Source organism: Silene latifolia, chromosome 2, assembly GCF_048544455.1.
Source record: "Silene latifolia isolate original U9 population chromosome 2, ASM4854445v1, whole genome shotgun sequence".
Taxonomy (NCBI): domain Eukaryota; kingdom Viridiplantae; phylum Streptophyta; class Magnoliopsida; order Caryophyllales; family Caryophyllaceae; genus Silene; species Silene latifolia.
The window spans coordinates 119,178,837-119,200,818 of NC_133527.1; the positions used below are offsets into that span (position 1 = coordinate 119,178,837).

The 21,982-nt window shown below is 37.8% G+C and overlaps 1 non-coding gene across 1 annotated transcript; it reads right to left on the reverse strand.

Annotated features, from left to right (window-relative positions):
- Positions 1 to 21,584: 21,584 nt before the first annotated feature.
- LOC141644863 (small nucleolar RNA R71) lies at positions 21,585 to 21,691 on the reverse strand. Its single transcript, XR_012544466.1, has one exon. It is a non-coding gene; the product is annotated as a small nucleolar RNA R71 (small nucleolar RNA).
- Positions 21,692 to 21,982: the final 291 nt, after the last annotated feature.

Sequence of the window (21,982 nt, forward strand, 5' to 3'; positions counted from 1 at the left end):
GCCTTTCACAGCCACCACCACCGCCTAAAACCACCTCAACAACCACCACCACACTCTACCCTTACCACACTACTCCCTTACCCTGCCAACAACTACCAGCATCCCCTCCCTAAGACACGAAACAACACCCAAAAACCTGACATCAATGCGAAAACAGAGGAGATGGGTTGCTCTTATCTTTTTCTGCCGCCACTACCGCCACCAGGGCCACCCACGGTTGTCGACAAAAGCCCCTAGCTCATCCCTGTTGTGCCGCCAACACCCACGGCCACTCTCTCTCTCTCTCTCTAAGCGTGAAGATTGAAGTTGGAGCTGATGAAAGGAGGGAGGCGGGTTGAGGGAAGGGTTTGGGTAGTGTTTAGGTTATAATTAGGGTTAGGGTTTAGGGTTAATTGGGTTGAACATGTTATTGGGCCCACTTAAATGGGTTAGCTCACATTTCGAATTCCATATAAACCCGTCTCAATTAACTCACGATAGCTTAATGTAATTATCGACTCAACTATTAACCCGACATAATTAGTAATATAAATGTATAATAATTAATATATAATAATATCCGTTTAATTGATTATATAAAATACGGGGTATTACAGTCTTCCCCCCTTAAAATGAACTTCGTCCCGAAGTTCGCTTCCGTACTCAAACCTCACAAGGGGTATTGTATATCGTACATACGGACGTCACGCATTTCCTACACCGTTAACACACACTTTTGACACATCAGTTAAACATAACAGACACGGAATGTTACATTCTGCCGTCCTAAAAATAAACTTCGTCCCGAAGTTTAACTCATCTTTACTTAACCCAACTAACTACAACTAATAACTACCTGAGAACACAAATGTATAACAACTAAATATTCATCTGAGAACACCGTCATCTTCCATCTAAATTCCGATCTCCAAACTCAAATAACTCAATACCAGTAGTTTAACTACACTCTCCTTTTACACATCATCCAACTAACAGAAGTAGGAACAAAATATATAGAACTCATTTGCATAGGTACCCCACAACGAAACATCAACTTGATCAAAACTACAATCTACAAACAAGTGCAAATTAAACATTAAGATTTTACAATCCTACCCAACTAAAAACATGGTTACGTCCTCGTAACCTTCATTATTATAACAAAAGTTCTCAAACTACTGCTAACAACTGAAAGAGGATAAAAGATTCACAACTCACGCTCAAGTTAACTAATCCTTACCAAAGACAATCAATATACAAGCTCTCTCGAGGAAGCTACCGTTACCAGTAAAAATCATTAGTAATTATTCACTTCACCAATCATTGTAATCTCACACCTTGGAAACATAGGGGATCAATCAACATAAGAAAAGAATTAGGGTCGAAACTTAATAAATCGATTTATGAAAATTTATAATCTAATAGGTCCAGTCTGACTTCCCTTTTCATAATTGTACAGATTCAGGTCATGACACAGAATCACCAAAAAATGAAGACAACCAGGTTTAGCAAGATTTATCATCCTAGAAATATTTTTGATACTCATAACAAAGGGTTTGGGATTTATTCACGAATGACGAATGCACATTGATTGACAAATTTTACAACTTATTGGTCGCGTCAAACAAGCGAGTAAACAACGATATTGGACAGTTAACATACAAGACTATCATACATAAAATTTCGTTCTTGCTATTAAATATATATAAACTGCACCCAACACCATGACATAAAAGATTAAATGTATTTAACTACACCAATTTTAAAAATATCCCTTACATATCATGCTAATATCAACATACCGTGTTAACACATAATTCACTTAAATCACCACATTACATTTCCCGTTTTGACATTCGTAACTAACCACAATCCACCAATTCGCTACATGAACGAACAACATGACTAAATTAACCCACTACTTGTGACTCCGTTCTAGTTTCATTCCCCCAGACTAGCAAATATCATGAAACCATACAACCAGACACTGGCTGGAAATCTCATTCCGAATTTATACTCACACGACAAAATTTAACTTCATTTTCAAAACTTTTACTTTCATACCGGACGATGAATAACTTTCTTAACATAAATCTTATAACAGAGCCGTCCATAGAATCCATTTACAGCTTACTACGAAACTCAAAATCAGATAAATTTAATTCAATTCCATCAAACAAAACGAGCTTAGGTGTCGACTCATATATTGTAATTTACAGGTTCATCTTATTCATTTCAGTCCTATCTTTACTAATGAACGACTACCATTGGAACCAATGCATATCATGTGAATCATCAAAGGGTTATCCCATTATAATTGCCAGCATAGTTATCATAACAATCTTTATTAGAATATAATTGATAGTAACGACTCGAGAATATAGATATGTCAAATGTCGTGTTATATCAAACAGTTTCCTTTATATCATGCTCATACAATTGCAAGAATCCCTTTAGCATCTAATGACATTATAATATCGAACATATCCAATAAGAAACAACAACACTGTTTATTATCATGTTATAGGTTTAGGTCCAACTGAAATAATTTAATGAAATGAAAGTTATAAGTATAACTATAGGCACACAGACTCACATAAAAGACATTGGAACTCAGGTGACATCCTACATGTGTGAACATTTAGACATAATTATTGTAAATATTCATGCGAGTATATTAGAACATTTAACGCCACCAATTTTACCAAGATATGATAATATAGTTTTATATTTATGTATACCCGACCACTATACAAATATGATGAACACACCAGAGATATTACAACATGCCACAAAATATGCAAACAACTGGACTCGTATAAAATATTTCACCCTCGATTAAGAATCAAATTAAGCTATTCAATTTTACTCATACTATCATGCCAACAATGTTATCAACTAAGTTTTAATTTTATCACTTGTTAAGATACATAACTACTGAACATGCGTGCTACTATCTTCATATAAAAACAATATAAATTCACATTACTAAGGCTCATGAATTAATCAAACAACTGTATGAAAACTTAACATAGAGCGCACATTTTACAGGTCATGATTCACGTTGTAATTTCCAAAGACCACGACAAATAACCGTTCGATTAAAACTTGATTCATATTATTTTTATAACACACGGAGAGTTAAAAACACAGGGGAAAAGAATTAGGTCCAAAGCACAAGAATTTCATTTTTAAATAATTTTACAACTCAGTTGGTCCAAACAAACATGTGACAGCAATTGGTCCAAAACTTGGGGCAGTTTGCAAAACCTACCGTTTAATATATAGACATCAAGAATTTTCGTGGCTTATCAATTTGGATACATATGCGACTCTTTTGATCGATGGAGTTGGAATTGTGCAAAAATTATTAATACAATTTAAATGAGGATTTTTTTTTTTTTTTACAAAATCGTTGGTCAAACATCACTGCACAGGAACTTCCTAACCACAGCTCACTAAAATATTTATTACTCCTAATCTGTATATCCTATAAGCATGAAACCAACGCCAAATGAACACTAACTCACGAGGCTATCTCTCATAAATTTTCATCCATAGGCAATAAACAGAAAGGAATGACAGTAAGGTCAATTAAAGAGTAAAATCAAACAAAACGGGTTTCAGCACTAAGTCGTTCATTTTCTATGTTCCAAACTCTTACAACCATACTATCGATACTAACTCATCCTAACTTAAATCTCACACTGTGTAATTCGTAACATCTACCCCATAGAATCCTTTCGCATCTCGATCTACTCCTTACATCTAAATTACGATTGCTATGACTAAAAACATGCAATTCAATAGTGTTTCTTATTACTATCACAAGACTATACTAGCATGACTTTGGGATCACATAACCGCATATCACTAGACATAATAGTACTATCAGCACATCGTTCAACATCCACCTAGGTAAATATCATCGACTCGCAATTATTTTCACGCTCACGACTACCACAATCCAACACTTCATTGATTATCAACCTGACACGAGAATTTTATTTCTCATCTCTATAGCATCATATGATCACGTCATCATTCATACAAAATACTTACCGTAGCGTTGTCCTGCAGAATGGTTAGAATATATGGGTCTCAAGGTATGCATCAACTCTTGTATGCAATAATCAATGTATCAATCAGTTAACACTTAGGCAACGATATATGAATTTCATGCTCAACCTTATGCAACTTTTCTACCCTTTCTCTCATATACACTCAGGGTTTCCGGGTCAAACTGAGAGGGCCACTGGTTCGATGTGAGGGGGGCCCTAACTCATCCCTTACCTTAGAGGGCTCCTAACAGTTCTATCCCGGGGTTCATTTTATTTAGACTCTTCCTATGTTCACTGGATTCATTGGTTTAGGCCTGAGGATCGTTCTCTCTGATACCACTTTGTAACACCCCGGTTTATGAAGGAGCCTTTAGCAAGACATTCCCTAATAAACCGGACTGTTACCATCTCGGTTTCCCGAGGTAGTGAATAACAAATTAAACTCCAAGGCAAAATTATATAATTACTTTAACTTAATTATTACAAAACCTCTTTTACGTCAAATTACAAAGAACTAACATAAATAAAAGTGAAAGTCTTCTAGATGATGATCTAGCTACTAAGTCTTCTGATCCAGTGTCTCACGCCCACCAAGCTCCCGTTCTATCTCTTAAACCTATCAAGTCTGCTCGCCAATAATTGGGTCATCACAGGTGTTCACGAATACACAAGGTCAACCACGAGGTTGAGTAGGGAAAACAATGAAACAAAAAAAAATATGATATGCATGCTCCTCCGTCACCTCAATCTCCATCTCAACTCATATCTCATAACCAGTCTCATAACTCATAACCCGGAACGCCCAGCCATACCGATCCCCGGTAGACTATATATATCGACCGTAGGCGATCTACCAGCTCGCAGCTGAGGACACCAGGGCAAGTCCTGCAGAACCCGCCTAGGCCTTATCACAACATCATCATCACCACACCACATCACCACAACATCCTCCATCTCCAATGCATATGAATGCTCAAAAGAAATTAATGCAACACAATATATATATATATATCATTGAACTGATAAATCATAAAATCATGCCGGTTACCCGATGTTGTGATATCATACTCAATACGATCAATTCAGTCAATCACCTTCCCGTATATGAATCATAACGTAAATCAACAACCATGAATCAAGTCAACACAATTCAACAACAACGATAATAAGTCAAGTGTATTTCCCTACCTCAGTACTGCAGTCAAATGGTCGGGTGTCCAGTAATATTCCACAACAACTCGCCCTCTGAAAGATAAATAAATGATAAACAATCACTTAACTATTCCCGTTCCCAAAATAGAAGTTACTAAAATTAGAATTTCTTAAAATGGAAACTTTCCCGATATAGTAACTTTTCTCTTTTAAAAAACCCGACTCGAAACCCGTCTTTAATTAATTAATTAATATTAATTATTATTTTATTTTAAATAACTCGGAACTTAAACCAAAACGATAATTAGAGGATTAAACGAATTATACGATGAAACGAATCAAGCATTTGAACAACTCTAACAATCCCGACTCAAAACCGTCTCTAAACATTTTAAATAACTCGGGAGTTAAATTAATTAACTAAATACGATAACTTAAATAATAAGGAAAACGAATCAAAATCTACTAAACAACACGCTCCAACCCACGACTTCCAACCCGTTTCCCGACTCCCACGCGCCACCTTACCACCGTGACAACCACCAGCCATGCTCCCCACTTCGAACCCACCACCAACCACCGACCCCAAGCTGGTCGACTGCCGCCGGCGAGTCGAACCAGGGCCGTCATTTGGCCTGGTTCACCGCCGAGCCTCACCAACCACTCCCTATTCTCTCCTTACCACCACCGCAACCATTACCTTACCCCCGCCAAACCACCACAAACCCTACTCGCCGTCGCCCCACGAACCCCGCACACGGTGGCACCGCCGTCTCGACCTCCCCCTAGTCCACGGTGGCGCTACCCCAAACCTAGCCATTCTAAACCCGTCTCGAAAACCCCCCCGCTAAACCCCGTTGCTACTCCTGTCGCTGCCGCCTTTCACAGCCACCACCACCGCCTAAAACCACCTCAACAACCACCACCACACTCTACCCTTACCACACTACTCCCTTACCCTGCCAACAACTACTAGCATCCCCTCCCTAAGACACGAAACAACACCCAAAAACCCGACATCAATGCGAAAACAGAGGAGATGGGTTGCTCTTACCTTTTTCTGCCGCCACTACCGCCACCAGGGCCACCCACGATTGTTGACAAAAGCCCCTAGCTCATCCCTGCTGTGCCGCCAACACCCACGGCCACTCTCTCTCTCTCTCTCTCTAAGCGTGAAGATTGAAGTTGGAGCTGATGAAAGGAGGGAGGCGTGAGGGAGGCGGGTTGAGGGAAGGGTATGGGTAGTGTTTAGGTTATAATTAGGGTTAGGGTTTAGGGTTAATTGGGCTGAACATGTTATTGGGCCCACTTAAATGGGTTAGCTCACATTTCGAATTCCATATAAACCCGTCTCAATTAACTTACGATAGCTTAATGTAATTATCGACTCAACTATTAACCCGACATAATTAGTAATATAAATGTATAATAATTAATATATAATAATATCCATTTAATTGATTATATAAAATACGGGGTATTACAGGATGAGTTTTACGGTAATAAACAGAAAAACTTGAGGATATAGCGTGAGTGTGTGTAAGAATTGTGGATCGTGAGTTATGATTGTGGAGATAAGTGCATGTATAAAGAAGTATATCATTTTGGCAGCAATGTTGAAGAGATGGAGTAGTTGTTATACTGAGGATTTCATGATATAGGTTAGATGGAGTGCAGAATAATTGGAGGCACGATAACTGTTAGTGAAAAAAGAGCCCTGGATATAGGAATGGTTGTAGGTGTTGAGGTTATAGTGGGTTATCGTTGACATGCGGTGGTAATGAGGATTATGGGAGGTATAGCCAAGGACCTAGTATTAGTGAGTTACGAGGACGTAACATTTATCTTAAGAGGAGTAGGATGTGACAAGAGAGTCGGATGGTCATACAGGTTGCAATTAGAAGTTTGAGTGTTGGTGTAGAATAAGGATGGATTTGTGTGATAGTCGATTTTATTACAGGAATGGCAGTGCTTGTAAAGTATGATGTTTATGTATGTGAGTAAACTTCGAGGACGAAGTTCGTTTTAAGGGTGGTAGAATGTTGTAATACTGCGTTTAATATTCAATTTGGTGGGTGCCTTACATACTATTGTATATGCGTTTTATAATTCGTTTGCGTTGGTTGGTAGGAGAGGGTAAACTTCGGGACAAAGTTTCTTTTAAGGAGGGTAGACTGTAATAGCCGGTATTTTAATATGATATTATATTAGGCCGAGTTACCAGCTGGGTCGTGTAGTGTATTTGTGACTCGGGTAACTATGTGACCCGGGTTTTAATTAATCTAACTAGGCTAGGCCCGTATCGTCTTAATAGCACCTATTTTATATGTATAACTCATCTAACCAAACCCTAATCTCCCTATCACCATATTCACTTTAACCATGAGAAAAGAGAGAAAAGAGAGAAGAGGGAGCCGTGTGTGAAGAACTCGTGAGGCATTGCGAGGCGATTTCTCAGCCTATTCTCATCCTATTTCATTGACAGGTTGTTGAGACATACAGAGCTGGCAGGGGAGCGAGCATGGATCACCTGACTTAGAGCTAGCCCATTTTTATTTCAGTTTAGCTATCAGACTTATTTTCAGTTTTGAGACATGTTCCATTTGAGTTGTAAACATTTATAACTTTCTATTTAAAGTACTGTTTATTTTTCCTTTGTTATCTACTGCCTCGGGTTTCCGAGATGGTAACACCCTTCTTTATCTGAGGAGTCCTAGTCCAGGCCCTTAAATAAATGGGGGTGTTACAAAGTGGTATCAGAGCGAACGATCCTCAGGCCTAAAAAAACAAATGAACAAAAATAATGAACATAGGAAGAGTCAAATAAAATGAACCCAGGCTAGTAACTGTTAGGAGCCCCAGGATTGGAATGAGTTAGGGGCCCCCTCAAACCAAGCCATTGGCCCTTTCAGTCTAACCTGGTAAACCTTGAGTGATGCAGAGAGTGGGTAGTAACAAAATAAAGGATCAGATCTTGCCTATATTATACTAACAGTTTTGCAGGAGCGGAATGAGGTAAGTAATGATGTGATACATGATTAAAGATGTGCAATGAAAAAATATGGTTGATATTGGCATGCTGACTTATTTGAATAATTGAGTGAAATTTTAGTGTATGGATGACATGAGTTGTGAATTATGAATTATATGATGATATGCATGCGACTTTCTGATCCCTGAACCCTTAGGTAGAGATATAATATAGTGATATGTTTAATGAGTTGATCGTAGAGGCACCATAAGCTGTAGCTACCTAAGAGGTTAGATGTAGGAGGGATATGACCCTGATTGATTGGAATGGTTAGTAGAGCCAACCAGGCTATGTTGTTACAGGATGAAGAATCAAGTTAAGTCCTATACGTAAAGCTAGTAGACCGAAACGGGTGTCGTGCCCGTTGATAATTGTTTTGCTGTTATTCTAAGTGTGTATATACTTCTTGTTGAATGTCTTATTCTTTGCAAGAGTTTACTGTTTTTCTTACTAGGCAAATGTGATCGAATTTTTAGATTTATGATTGTTATTATTTTACTAATTTCCTTAGCAATCCATGTCTAGTGGTATATGGAATGAGTTGCCCTAAGCCATGAATGTTATATAGTTGTGTGTTGAAAATTTCATGCCAATTTTTTTTTACGTCTAATTATATACATTTAATTTAGTTATAAGGTTAGTATTCAATAAGTGACACCTTAGTGATTTCTAGGATATATTTTCATATTTAAATAAGTTGTGATTGTTACGATGAGAAACTAATGCATTGTCTATACATACATGATTATTGAGTTATTTAGTTGATTTTATTTTCAGTTTCGCAATCTTTACCGTTTTCTAGATGGCAATTACATGTATATGGTGCAACGTGATTTCTATGCTTCAAATGATATGTAACATGTGTTGGAGGAAGAATGGTTGTGTGATAATGTGAAGTAATTTAAAGGAACCAAAATTTTTAATAAATTCCAGAATGTTACCTTGTTTGTACAGGCTGCCATCTAAAATGTGTTCTCTATATGATGGTGAAAATTTTATGTGTGATAACATTCTGATTTAGCTTTCCAATGCTTTTAGTTTCATGCTAATATGAATTATATTTTGAGAGAAATAAATATTTTAGTTGACAGTGGTCTGATTGTTACTGCACAGTTCTGTTTCGACCCATGTTTTTGAGAAAGAAACCATTTAAAACGTGTTTATTGTATATGCATAATTCCAACTCTACTGTTTAGAATATTCATTCACGTTTTCAAAATGATAAGCCACGTAAAATCTTAACGAGTCGTTATTTAATAGTGATTTTTGCAAGTTGCCCAATTTTCTGTCTAATTGCTGTAAAGTTTTTGTTCCGACCAACGGAGTTGTAAAATTTGTTATAAATAAATTCCTTAAGCTTTGAAATTGATTCTCTTTCCTATGATTAGTTAATTCATTATATTTCCTAAAAACGATAATAGCTCGCGAAATAGCTAAGTGGTTATTTAGTTATGAATCTTGAAAGTTGTTGCATGATGTTTGATTGTTGAAATTGTAAGTTATGTGAGTTTCATATAAAAGTTTAATCAAATATGAATTACGTGATGTAACCATGTTTTAAGGAGGACATGAATTGGCATATGGTGTAGGATTGAGTGAATGTGTGATGTTTCGTTGTTAATATATTATTTAAATTGTATGCTTAAGATGTGGCACATTAAATGCGGGATAGTTCCCTGACGGTAAAGGATTAGATATCACCTAATAATGAATTTCAGAGTTTAAGAATAAAGCTTGATATTTGAAATGATGAAAAATGTTTGGATGTTTGTTGGCTCAAGGTGTTGGGTTCTGGTCTAAAGGTAGTAGCTATTCTGATTGGTGTGATTATTAAATATGAGTATGCATAATTAATCCCGAGAGATAACTTCATTTTGTGTATATTAAGGATGTTTAACTAGTTTAGAGACCTCGAAACTTGTCAATTGTGATGTGGATATTAAAGCAGCTTGGTTGGTTATAAATTTATATGAAGTAATGAGGAATGTTAATCTTGGATTTATTTGATAAAATGTTTGACATGGACAGTGAAAATAGAGTGTAGAGAAGAGCAAACCGTGAGTCACGAGTCAAACTAATTAATTTGTATACCAATAGTATACCATGTTTCGAATTGATAATTGTGATCGTTATAAGATACCGTGAAGCAACAAAGAACTAAGTTGTATTAAGCAAGTATGTGTAATATAACTATTAATACTCAATTGGAATTTCAGTTGTTTGACTTCTACATTATTAAGTTAATTACTCATGACGCACAATCGATGGTTCCGTAAGGAGTTTAACTGGGAATTTTATAATGTGCCTCCGATCTAAACTAATAATCTTCTTATATTGACTATATGGTTAGACTCTTGTCTAGTTCTTATGACGTGATAAATCGTTTTAAAATTTAACATGTGATTGAGTTGGTACTTATACTTTTGTGTGACCATGCAACCTGTGATAAATAGATCTGTAATAAAGAGGTAAAATTTTGATTGAACACAGTTAATTTGTAGTTACTTGCTTTACATTATGGTACGAATCGTATGCTTTGATGAGACGTCACCAGGGAATGTGTACTATCTAAAAGGTCTCGATTAAATGTCTTTGTAGTCGTGTTAGCCGTGAATATAATCGAGTAAAGAAGTGCAACTAAAATCCTGATGTTGAGGTAATAGTCGTTCATTAGTAAAGATAGGACTGAAATAAATAAGATGAACCTGTAAATTATGAAATATGAGTCGACACCTAAGCTTGTATTGTTTGAAGGAATTGAATTAAGTTTATCTGATTTTGAGTTTCGTAGTAAGTCAGTAAATGGATTCTATGGACGGCTCTGTTATAAGATTTATGTTAAGAAAGTTATTCACCGTCGATATGAAAGTAAAAGTTTTGAAAATGAAGTTAAATTTTGTCGTGTGAGTATAAATTCGAATGAGATTTCCAAAGATGTCCGTTGTATGGTTTCATGATATTTGCTAGTCTGGAGGAATGAAGCTAGAACGGAGTCACAAATAGTGGGTTAATTTAGTCATGTTGTTCGTTCATGTAGTGAATTGGTGGGTTGTGGTTAGTTACGAATGTCAAAACGGGAAATGTAATGTGGTGATTTAAGTGAGTTATGTGTTAACATGGTATGTTGATATTAGCATGATATGTAATGAATATTTGTAAAATTGGTGTAGTTAAATACATTTAATCTTTTATGTCATTATGTTGGGTGCAGTTTAAATATATTTAACACCAAGAACAAAATTTTATGTATGATAGTCTTGTATGTTAACTTTCCAATATCGCTGTTTACTCGCTTGATTGACTCGACCAATAAGTTTGTAAAATTTGCCAATCAATGTGCATTCGTCATTCGTGAATAAATCCCAAACCCTTTGTTATGAGGATTAAAAATATTTCTAGGATGATAAGTCTTCTTGCAAACTCGGTTGTCTTCATTTTATTGGTGATTCTGCGTCTTGACCTAAATCAGTGCAGATTATGTAAAGGAAAGTCGATCGGACCTATTAGGTTACAAATTTTCATAAATCGATTTATTAAGTTTTGACCCTAATTCTTTTCTTATGTTGATTGATTCCCTATGTTTCTAACGTATGAGATTACAATGATTAGTGAAATGAATAATTACTAATGATTTTTACTGGTAACCTTTTAAAGCATTGTTCCATTCATAATTTGATTATTCACATGAATAAATGTTACCAATATTTCTTGGAAAATATGCTGCCACGAGAATACGCCGGATAGGATTATCGTGGTATGTTACGTTAGTGATCTTGCTTAGTAACCTTGATGAAACGATGTTATTGGACATGAACCATATGTGAGCACCTAGGCATCTTCATCTTTGTAACCTGAGTAGTAATGTATAAATTAGATTGACAAGCAGATCCTGTGAATGTTATTGCATGTATTGATTGGTATGAAGAGTGTCTAGATTAATACTGAAATGTCTTAAGTTATTCAACGTGGCTTTTGCTCCGATCCGTGGCGATGTGATGTAGCAGCAGTAACTGTAGCTTCCTTGAGAGAGCTTGTATATTGATTGTCTTTAGTAGGGATTAGTTAACTTGAGCGTGAGTTGTGAATCTTTTATCCTCATTCAGTTGTTAGCAGTAGTTTGAGAACTTTTGTTATAATAATGAAGGTTATGGGACGTAACCATGTTTAAGGAGGGTAGGATTGTAAAATCTTTATACCTTCATGTGTGATTTCTCAGTTTGGCTATATTGGTTATGCGGTTTGTGGGTTATGTTGGAGTGTTTCATGATGTGTTTCTGTTATGGTTAAACTTCGGGGACGAAGTTTATTTTAAGGAGGGTGGATTGTAATACTGCGTTTAATATTCAAATTGGTGGGTGCCTTACATACTATTGTATATGCGTTTCATATTTCGTTTGCGTTGGTTGGTAGGAGAAGGTAAACTTCGGGACGAAGTTTCTTTTAAGGAGGGTAGACTGTAATACCCGGTATTTTAATATGATATTATATTAGGCCGAGTTACCAGCTGGGTCGTGTAGTGTATTTGTGACTCGGGTAACTATGTGACTCGGGTTTTAATTAATCTAACTAGGCTAGGCCCGTATCGTCTTAATAGCACCTATTCTATACGTATAACTCATCTAACCAAACCCTAATCTCCTTATCACCATATTCACTTTAACCATGAGAAAAGAGAGAAAAGAGAGAAGAGGGAGTCGTGTGTGAAGAACTCGTGAGGCATTGCGAGGCGATTTCTCAGCCTATTCTCATCCTATTTCATTGACAGGTTGTTGAGACATACAGAGCTGGCAGGGGAGCGAGCATGGATCACCTGACTTAGAGCTAGCCCATTTTTATTTCAGTTTAGCTATCAGACTTATTTTCAGTTTTGAGACATGTTCCATTTGAGTTGTAAACATTTATAACTTTCTATTTAAAGTACTTTTTATTTTTCCTTTGTTATCTACTGCCTCGGGTTTCCGAGATGGTAACACCCTTCTTTATCTGAGGAGTCCTAGTCCAGGCCCTTAAATAAACGGGTGTGTTACAAATGTAATATTCCATTTTCGTGGTTGATCTTTTCTAGTGGATTGTCTTGGTATTGAGTTTGCTAGTGAGCGTTATGGAAGTAAGACAGAGTTGACAACACTTATGTTATGGGTATCTGATAGTACTATAGAGTTAGTGTTAGGTGTCCATATATTATAGGTTGGGTTGGAAGTTCGGGGACAAAGTTCTTTTTATGGAGGGAAGACTGTAATACTACGGTTTTCTAAGTGGGTTACTCGGCCAAATATGGCTTACTCGGCCAAGTAAGTGTGTCGTGTGTTTCTGGACAGTTTACTGCCCAGGAATACTCGGCCGAGTATACTCTATACTTGACCGAGTATCCAGTCTGACGGGTTTAATTCCGCGGTTTGGTTAAGGTGATTAGGGATTATTATAAATTACGCTTTTACGGTTTCTAAATCATTTTACCAAAACTCAACGATGCTCATATCTCTCTAATCACCCTAATCACTCTAAAGCCTAATTGATCGATCGCAAGTCTACACTTTCGTCTCTTGTCTCGATTTTATTGGTAAGTCTCTAGTTCTTTGTAATCAGCTAATAGGTTGTCTTTTATGGTTTGGCCCTAATTATTGTTTTGGGTTAATATGGGGGAAGGGTTTATAGTGATGGTATGTGATTGTTGTGTGTAGGTGACGGTGTCATGGAGTATTGCTATTGATTGCTTGTGTGTGCTTGGATTGCGGAAAGATAGGGTTTTCCTACTCGGTTTACTGTTAATTGATTTAAGATTGTATTGTGATTTTTGTACGATTGATATTGTGATTATCTGCTATTGTTGGATTGGAGTTGGGTATTGGAGTTGTGATGGTTGATGGTGATGTTCGCGAGGTGCACCCTCGGCTGAGTGGAGTCACTTGCGGGAGGGGCTTCACGCCCTAGTTTTGCCACAGAAGGGGATGTGCACATTACTGAACTCCAATATCGCTCGTTGATGAGCGGGGCTTAGGTGGACAAGGCTGCGGTCCCCCACTGGCGATGAGGATTATCTGTTGCGATGGGTAATCTGGCAGGGCTTCACTCTTTAGTGTGTAGTTAGTTACTTGATGTGATTGGGAGTTGGAGGTGGATGATGATTAATTGTTTGTCTTTTCGTACTTGTCTTATTTTGATTATACAGTAACTGACCCCGTTGTTGTTTTATAAAATCTGAGATGATCCATTCGGGGATGGTGAGCAAATTGTGACAGGTGATGATGTTTACTAGCTATGGGGCTGTCATGGGCTCGAGTCTAGCTTTCGTTGTCAAGAGTTTTATCATTCAGTTTTAGTCGTTGAACATTAGTAACTTTTACTTTGGTTTTTGGATTTTGGAACATGTAAACATTAATCAGTTATACTTTAATAATTGTGTTTTGAATTGGTAACTTTGATATACTAACCTCGGGCAACCGAGATGGTGACGGTCTCTCATGCTAGGGTGGTTCTGGTAAGGCACCTTGGCATGTGGGGGTGTCACAGAATTGGTCATAATCAGAAAATCTGTAAGAGAAAGATTGTTCCTAACCCAATACCAAAATAAAGGCAAGAATGGAGGCCCGTGTTTAAGAATCCTGTGGGCAATCCGCCTGTTATCTCAATATCTCTTGTGGTAGCTAAACTGGTGCCACCTATTGGAATAGTCAGGCCTATTTCTCCAGTGCCTACTCCTGTTTTATCTCCTATTACTATGATAACCAGCTTGGTGAGGCAAGAATTTCAACCATCCACATCAAGTACTGCTCCTACATCTCCAACTTATGCAGAAGCACTTACCAGTTCAAAAAAACATATGAATGGGGGACCGGATAATCCACCAGGTGATACTACTAGTGGATAACATTGGCAGCTAGAATGTTAGGGGGGTGAATAAACTTACTAAGCAGTTAGAAATTAAAAGATTCCTCTACCAGAATAAAGTAGGTTTATATGGTTTAGTAGAGACTACAATAAAAGATCAGGACTGTGGGGGTGTATTGAACATTTGGCTAGCAATGGAGGGGTGTGAATAATATACAACATCATCCTGGTGGTAGGGTTTGGCTTATTTGGTTGGATCATAGTTTTACTGTCAATGTTATAGATATGTTTGTGGACATGGCCACCTACACGTCATGCTGATCTGCGGACGTATAGCGGTATTTTAAAAGTCACGCTCGACGGCGTAAAAATGCTTTCGACCGGATCATTTAGATCGGTCGGTTTCATCTCGCAAGGGTCTCGAAACGATACAAGAGATGCTCGGAGTCACCACCAAGTATCTGTGGGATGCTTGGAATCCGTTCGAGTCCACTTTATACCTAGGTCAACCAAGGCAAAAAGCAGTGTTCGACATAGGTACTAAAGATAAGGAATCGTCCCTGTTTAGCATCCTATCTCTAGAATGACTCTCGTACGCCCAGGATAAGGTCGTCCACTATCCAAAGTTTCTGAGTAACAGGTGAAGGTACATATTGGGAATCCCTTTAATCGGACACTCAATCCCACCCACGGTAGTGGCCTCTACTGATCGATCTTGGTTGGTTAAATGCAAAAGTTGATAAAGCGGGTAAATGCATGAATGCGCATCCACAAGTTTGAACCTAACATGTGAGCTTTCTATATCGGTTGTTTAATCCAAGTATCAAGTATTTGATGTCGAGTTGGATTTAATGTTGATATGCATGCAGAACGAAAATTAAACATCCATTTACCGAGTTAGGTTTATGGTGCAGAACGAGATCCATTTGTCTTAGTGAGGCATTTTGCAAATACAATGTAAAATGGGCAGATTTGTCATCTGATCCGTCCTGTATTCGAGATAACCGAAGTCGGGATCGTCCTAGGCAAGTGCTGGAAGGAAATAGACCCTGTATCAGGCAGCCAATATAGGCGCGAGCCATCTGGCGATGCAAACAGGCCTGTCCTGGTTTGAAAATGGAAAAATGAGTGGCCTGATTAGGCGCGGGTCAACAGACGATTTAAGGACATCTTCTGACCATTGAAAAGGTTTGTAAAATGGATTGAAAGGAGGGTGTTTGAACCCGTCTTGATTTGAAAAGGTCGTTTAGACCGCTTTTGTGTTGATGTGAAGAACGAGACTTAAATGATCATCATTATTTTGACAATATTCGTTGTCGGGTTCGGTTTTGCAAACTTGACATGAATAGTTTTGAAAATGATTATGACCTAATTGTTTTAAGTTCATTTGTTTGTAATTAGTCAATATTTATCATCGTACTCGGGTTAAAATCCGACATGGTATGTAGAATCAAGGATGATTTTGTATTTATGACTAATGCATTTGTTTTGAAAATGTAAAGAAAAGATTAAAAGGTTTTTAAATACCTTTTAAAATGTAAAGAAATGAAATAAAAGGTTTTAAAATACGTTTTGAAATGTGATTAACCAAATATTATCACCGAAACACGGATTAAACTTCCATGGTATTAGGAAGCAAGGGTGAAAAATGTTTTATGGTTAAAAGTTCATCATAAAAATGATTTGAAATACTTGAAATGGTAAAAATCGATTACAAATATGAAATGAAAATAAACGGAAGAAGAGTCCAAACACGACTGGATTAAGGCTTGAAAAAGGTTTAGGGGCGAGCCATGCTGCTATACAAGCAGCCCCTATCTCAGCCAAAAATCCGGTTTTGGCTCATTTATCCCATATTTGGACCATGTTATGCATGTTTTAGCATGTTATAGGCATGAAACAAATGTAAAACATGATGGAAGAGGATTTTTACACCCTCATACTTACATGCTAGGTTTGAGACGAGAAATCGACGAAAGTGTATCAACTTGTTTGGTCGGAAAACTCGGTTTGAAAATCGTTTTAGCAATGTAAAAAGAGTGTTTTAAGTTTAGTGATGGTGTAGTTGGTCGAGATGGTCGGTCAAGTGATTGCGGACGCGGGCCCACGGGGGGCGCTTGGGAATAAGCGTTTGCATTTGTGGAGTCGCCACCAATTTATTGTGGAAAATTGGAAACCGTTCGAATACCTCGTGTCATGTCAAGACACAAAGTAGTGACATGAACACCAAGAACTCGTTACCGTTAGCATTCTATGTCTAGAATGACTCTCGTGGATGCCAATGAACACGGATGTTCACAGAGATCTGGAGTAAGGGGTGAGGGTACGTATTAGGAAGCTCTTTTGATCGAACACCTAATCTCGCCCGCCTCGATAGCGGCCTCTACTAATGATTAGGGAAATTGTCTATACTCGATATGGTGTCGGTTATATGCATGCAATGCAACATCCAATAAATTAATCCTAGCATGTGAGAATTAGACTAAGTCGGTAGACACGTAATTTAACATACAATTAATGTCGAGGTAGGAATTCAGGTAAATTACATGTGAGAACAATACAAACAATACGATAAAAGAAATACAATAAAAAAACAATAAAGAAAATTACAATAATTACATCGGATTTAATGATTTATGTCGAAAATACATTTAAAACGGATAATTTGAGAAAAGAAAGAATAAATGAATAAACGAACAGGAATTAGGGTGATAATACGATTAATAGTTAATTAATACGTAAGCTAATAAACTAGGTCAAGGCAGAAACGGGAGTTCAAGGACAGAAATCAACCAGGAACAGGCAAAACGATTAATGTTGATTAATGTGGAATTGGTCAAATTGGTCGGTCATGCAAAACGAGACTGGTACTCAGAAAGATCCGAGCTTACGTGGTCGAAAGTTTAAGCACGTAAGCGCCAAAAAGTAAGAACGTGGTCTAGAATGCAAAGGGAGAAGAGAAGGGCGGACACTCGCGTGAGAAATATGTGAAACCGAAGGTCTCTATTTATACTAATCAAACGGAGGAAGTAGGGTTTTTCGGAGAAACTTTGGAAGTGAATCTCGAAAAGATATGAAAAGATATGAAAAATACGCAGAAAAGGACTTGGGAAGAGGCGCAGCAGGCACTGCGTCTCTTGGAAGAGGCGCAGCACTTGCTGCGTCATTTCCTAAGTGGTTTCCTCCTGCGGAAGAAAGATTTCCGTGTTTTGATTATGGAATAACGGATTAATATTGTTTTCCTTAATATTTTGTGTGAATATTACGGGAAATTCTTTACTAAAGATTAAAAGATTGCGAAATATGGAATAGAAATATCCGGAACATTCCAGAACATTCTGACTCGGTTTTAGAAAATGAAGACGATTTTGGCCCGGACTCCAAATGTACTCTAATTACTGCCAAAATGACCGTATCGGCACGTAGATGACAATTAAGAGGTAGACATAAGTGTTTGAGGGATCATTTGACGATAAACTTACGAACTGTCACAAATCGTTCCGCGTACCAAACATGCGGCCCAATCATCACCGGGTGGTTTGCGGGAGGTGCAAAAATGAGGTATCTACAGAGCCCCCACTTTGACTGATGCTTGGACAAGAAGAAAGTCAAAGTATAGCCATCAGGTCAATCGAAGATTACAACCTGACGACTATGGCGACGCGAGGCGGTTCATGGGGTCTGAACCAAGGACCTGTCGTCGGGAACATTTTAGAGTCTGTCGACTATCGGGGAGGGGCGTTTAAAGTCCATTAGACTACGCGAGGAGGCTCGCCGGCCATAAGAAGAGACCATACCTGAAATTCCTTGAAACTCAAGGGGAAACAAAACGCGATTTTGGGAGAAGACAGCAGGACGTAGTCAGGAACTGCTGGGAGAAATCTGCTTGTGGTTGGCTTCAAACAAACTTCGGAAGAGCTTGGGGTCGATGTTGATCTCCATGTCTCGAGAGGGAATGTCTATCAGTGAACTCTCGCTGGGAGAACATAATCGAGAACTGATCTCCACGTCTCGAGAGGGAATGTCTATCCGTGAACTCTCGCTGGGGGAACATAATAAAGGCGTGTCGAAACACCTGTAAAAAGAAAACCGCTCGTTGTGACAAGCTAGGTCTTGGAAAAACATGGCAACAGTTTATTGTTGGCTTGGAAATACGGATCCGAGCGAATAATATACGTCAAACAGACCAAATATGTGATATGGCATCAAGGAAGAGGCGCACCAAAGATGGGCCCACAAAATAACGAACTTATAACGAATGATAAGTGCATATTTTATACATTTTAACCCCCTATATTAGCTTGATTTTACATGTCTTTAGCACTTATCTTAAGTGTTTTATAGCTAATATTTGCATTTCTAGTTGTTTTGGATGTTTTGACATATTTTGTAGGGAATAAGCTTTTTGGAGCTAAAAAACTACAAAGTGCTAGAAATTGCAAGCTAAGAGGAAAGAAGACCAGATGGACTTAGGATTGGATGTTGCATTGACTTTGTACTTCAAGTTGCATGGATTTTTGCATGGGAATTTGTTGGATCAATTAGCAAAATACAAATGTGATCAAATATCCAAGTCAAGCCCAAATTGCAAGTCGAAAGTCAAGGGGAAAGCATGTGATTCCAAAAGTTCTTAAGATGCCAAATGCAAGCATTAATCGGGTGATTAATCGCACAATTAATCACCCACATAGGATTCTCCAAGTTATTAAGAGGGAAATTAAGGCAAACGGTGGAGAAACACACGACCCCGATTGGGGCCGCATGCATCTAGGAAATTTACGTTTCCTTGTCCCCTCCTATAAATGGGAGAGGTATTTCGAGGTTTAGGATATATCATTTTTCACGTCCAAGTATACTTACAATAGCCTCGAGCATTATAATTTCTCTCATTAGTTTTCTCATTTTAGTTTACAATTAGTTAAGCATTCCATTAGTTAATCTTTCAACATTTTGTATTTCAAGATATTCTCAAGCATTTGATATTCAAGCTTTTGGTTATTTGTTATTTGTTCTTCCATATAAGTTCTCCTTTATAAGGTATTTCTAATTTCAATTTTGCAATTTACATTATTATTTTAGTTACCACATAGTTATTATAATCAAGCATTTAATTTTACATTAGCATTAATCCTTTCACATGTTATATCATCTAATTTACATAAATCCAACAACCATGTTTAACATTTCTTATAATTTAGTTTGCAATTTACATTTTAGTATGAGTAGCTAAATTTCCTAGTCTACAGGCTAGGGGAGCCATGCAAAATCAAATGTATAACATGTTTAAATAAGTTTATAATAATATTGTTCAATTGTTTCCATCACATGTTTGCATTGTTACGTTTAATCTTTGATTATCGGCCGTAGTCGTAGATTAAATTTGTTCATTCGTTCTAAAGTCGAGAGGCACGCAATTGAATTAGACTAAGCATGTGTGGTAGGACGACCTAGTCATGGAGGAGAGTTTTTCTAGGACCCGGTCTATGGTTGATACTAATGCCGTAAGGTGGGTATCTCTAAGCCTAAACAATTGACAAAATTATTAGTACCAAATTTATTATGTTCATTTGTTTACCTTTGCATGATTGACCCGAACCCTTTAGACTCATTTTTATTATATTATTTACATCGCAATTTTTATTAATCATCAACCAAACAAACCAAACCCAAATCGAAGTCGACCTTGATAAAAATCTACCCATAGCAATTCACGACGTAATTCCCGTTTCCTTGTGTTTGACCCCTATTACTTCATTAATTTGTGATTAGGGAAATTATCTTTGCATAGGTATGCGATAAGCCTATCAAATTTTGGCGCCGTTGCCGGGGAAACGGGTTTATTGCATTTTGAATTGTCGATTTTTATCTTGTTTTCCTTTGTCTTGGGAAACACTTGTTCCTTGAGACCGTTACTTATCACTTCTCTAGAAATTGTTGTCTTATGCCCAGGTCCTCACGCAAGGGAGAATTGCTTTCACCAGATTCCGATCCCGAGAACCTTTAGGAGAAGACGACGGTTTTGGAAGAAATTAAAAGTGGCCTCTTCTCCCGTACAAGCCGAAAGTGCTAGAAACTCTTACTTAGACGATCTAGAAGCTCTTGAAGAGGAGGAAGTTTCAAGTTCATCATCTCCACCACCATTACCATCTACTACCAAAACGATGGTGAAACTTTCCGATCACTCAAAGCCCACCGCGGCCATGCTTCCGACTGGAAACACAACCACTCAAATCACCGCGCCGGACTTCGAGATCAAACCGGCTTTCATTATCCTTGTGGAGAAGAAGCAATTTGGGGGAAGTCCTTTGGAGGATCCAAATTTGCATGTGCAAAACTTTTGTGACTATTGCTCCATGATCCGTCAAACGGGTGTCACTCAAGCCCAAATAAGGGAAATACTTTTCCCTTTCTCTTTGAAGGACAAGGCTAAGCTTTGGATCAATAGCCTTAACCGCACCGCCATGGGAATCACCAATTGGGAGACTTTGGCTCTTGCTTTTTATCAAAAGTTTTTTCCACCGGAGAAAACTCAAACTTTGAGGAGCCAAATTACCGGATTCCGTCAACAAGCTCTTGAGAGCTTATATGAGGTTTGCGAGAGGTACAAAGAGCTTCAAATACAATGCCCACATCATGGGCTAGATGTTTGGTTTCTAGCAAAAACATTCTACAATGGATATTGTGCCGAATCCCGAAGGATTCTTGATTCCGCTAACAATGGGCGGTTTGATCAAATCGACACCGACCTTGCTCATGCCACGATCGAATCTGTGGCGGTCCATGATGCCTAATATGTCAATTCCCGAGTTGTGCCATCCAAAGGTAAATAAGAAGCCTCTAAGAACTCCGTTTTGCTAGCTCAAATTGCCTTGCTCCAAGAACAATTGGCGGAAAGGGATGCTAGAGATTCTGTTCAACAAGTCAATGCTAT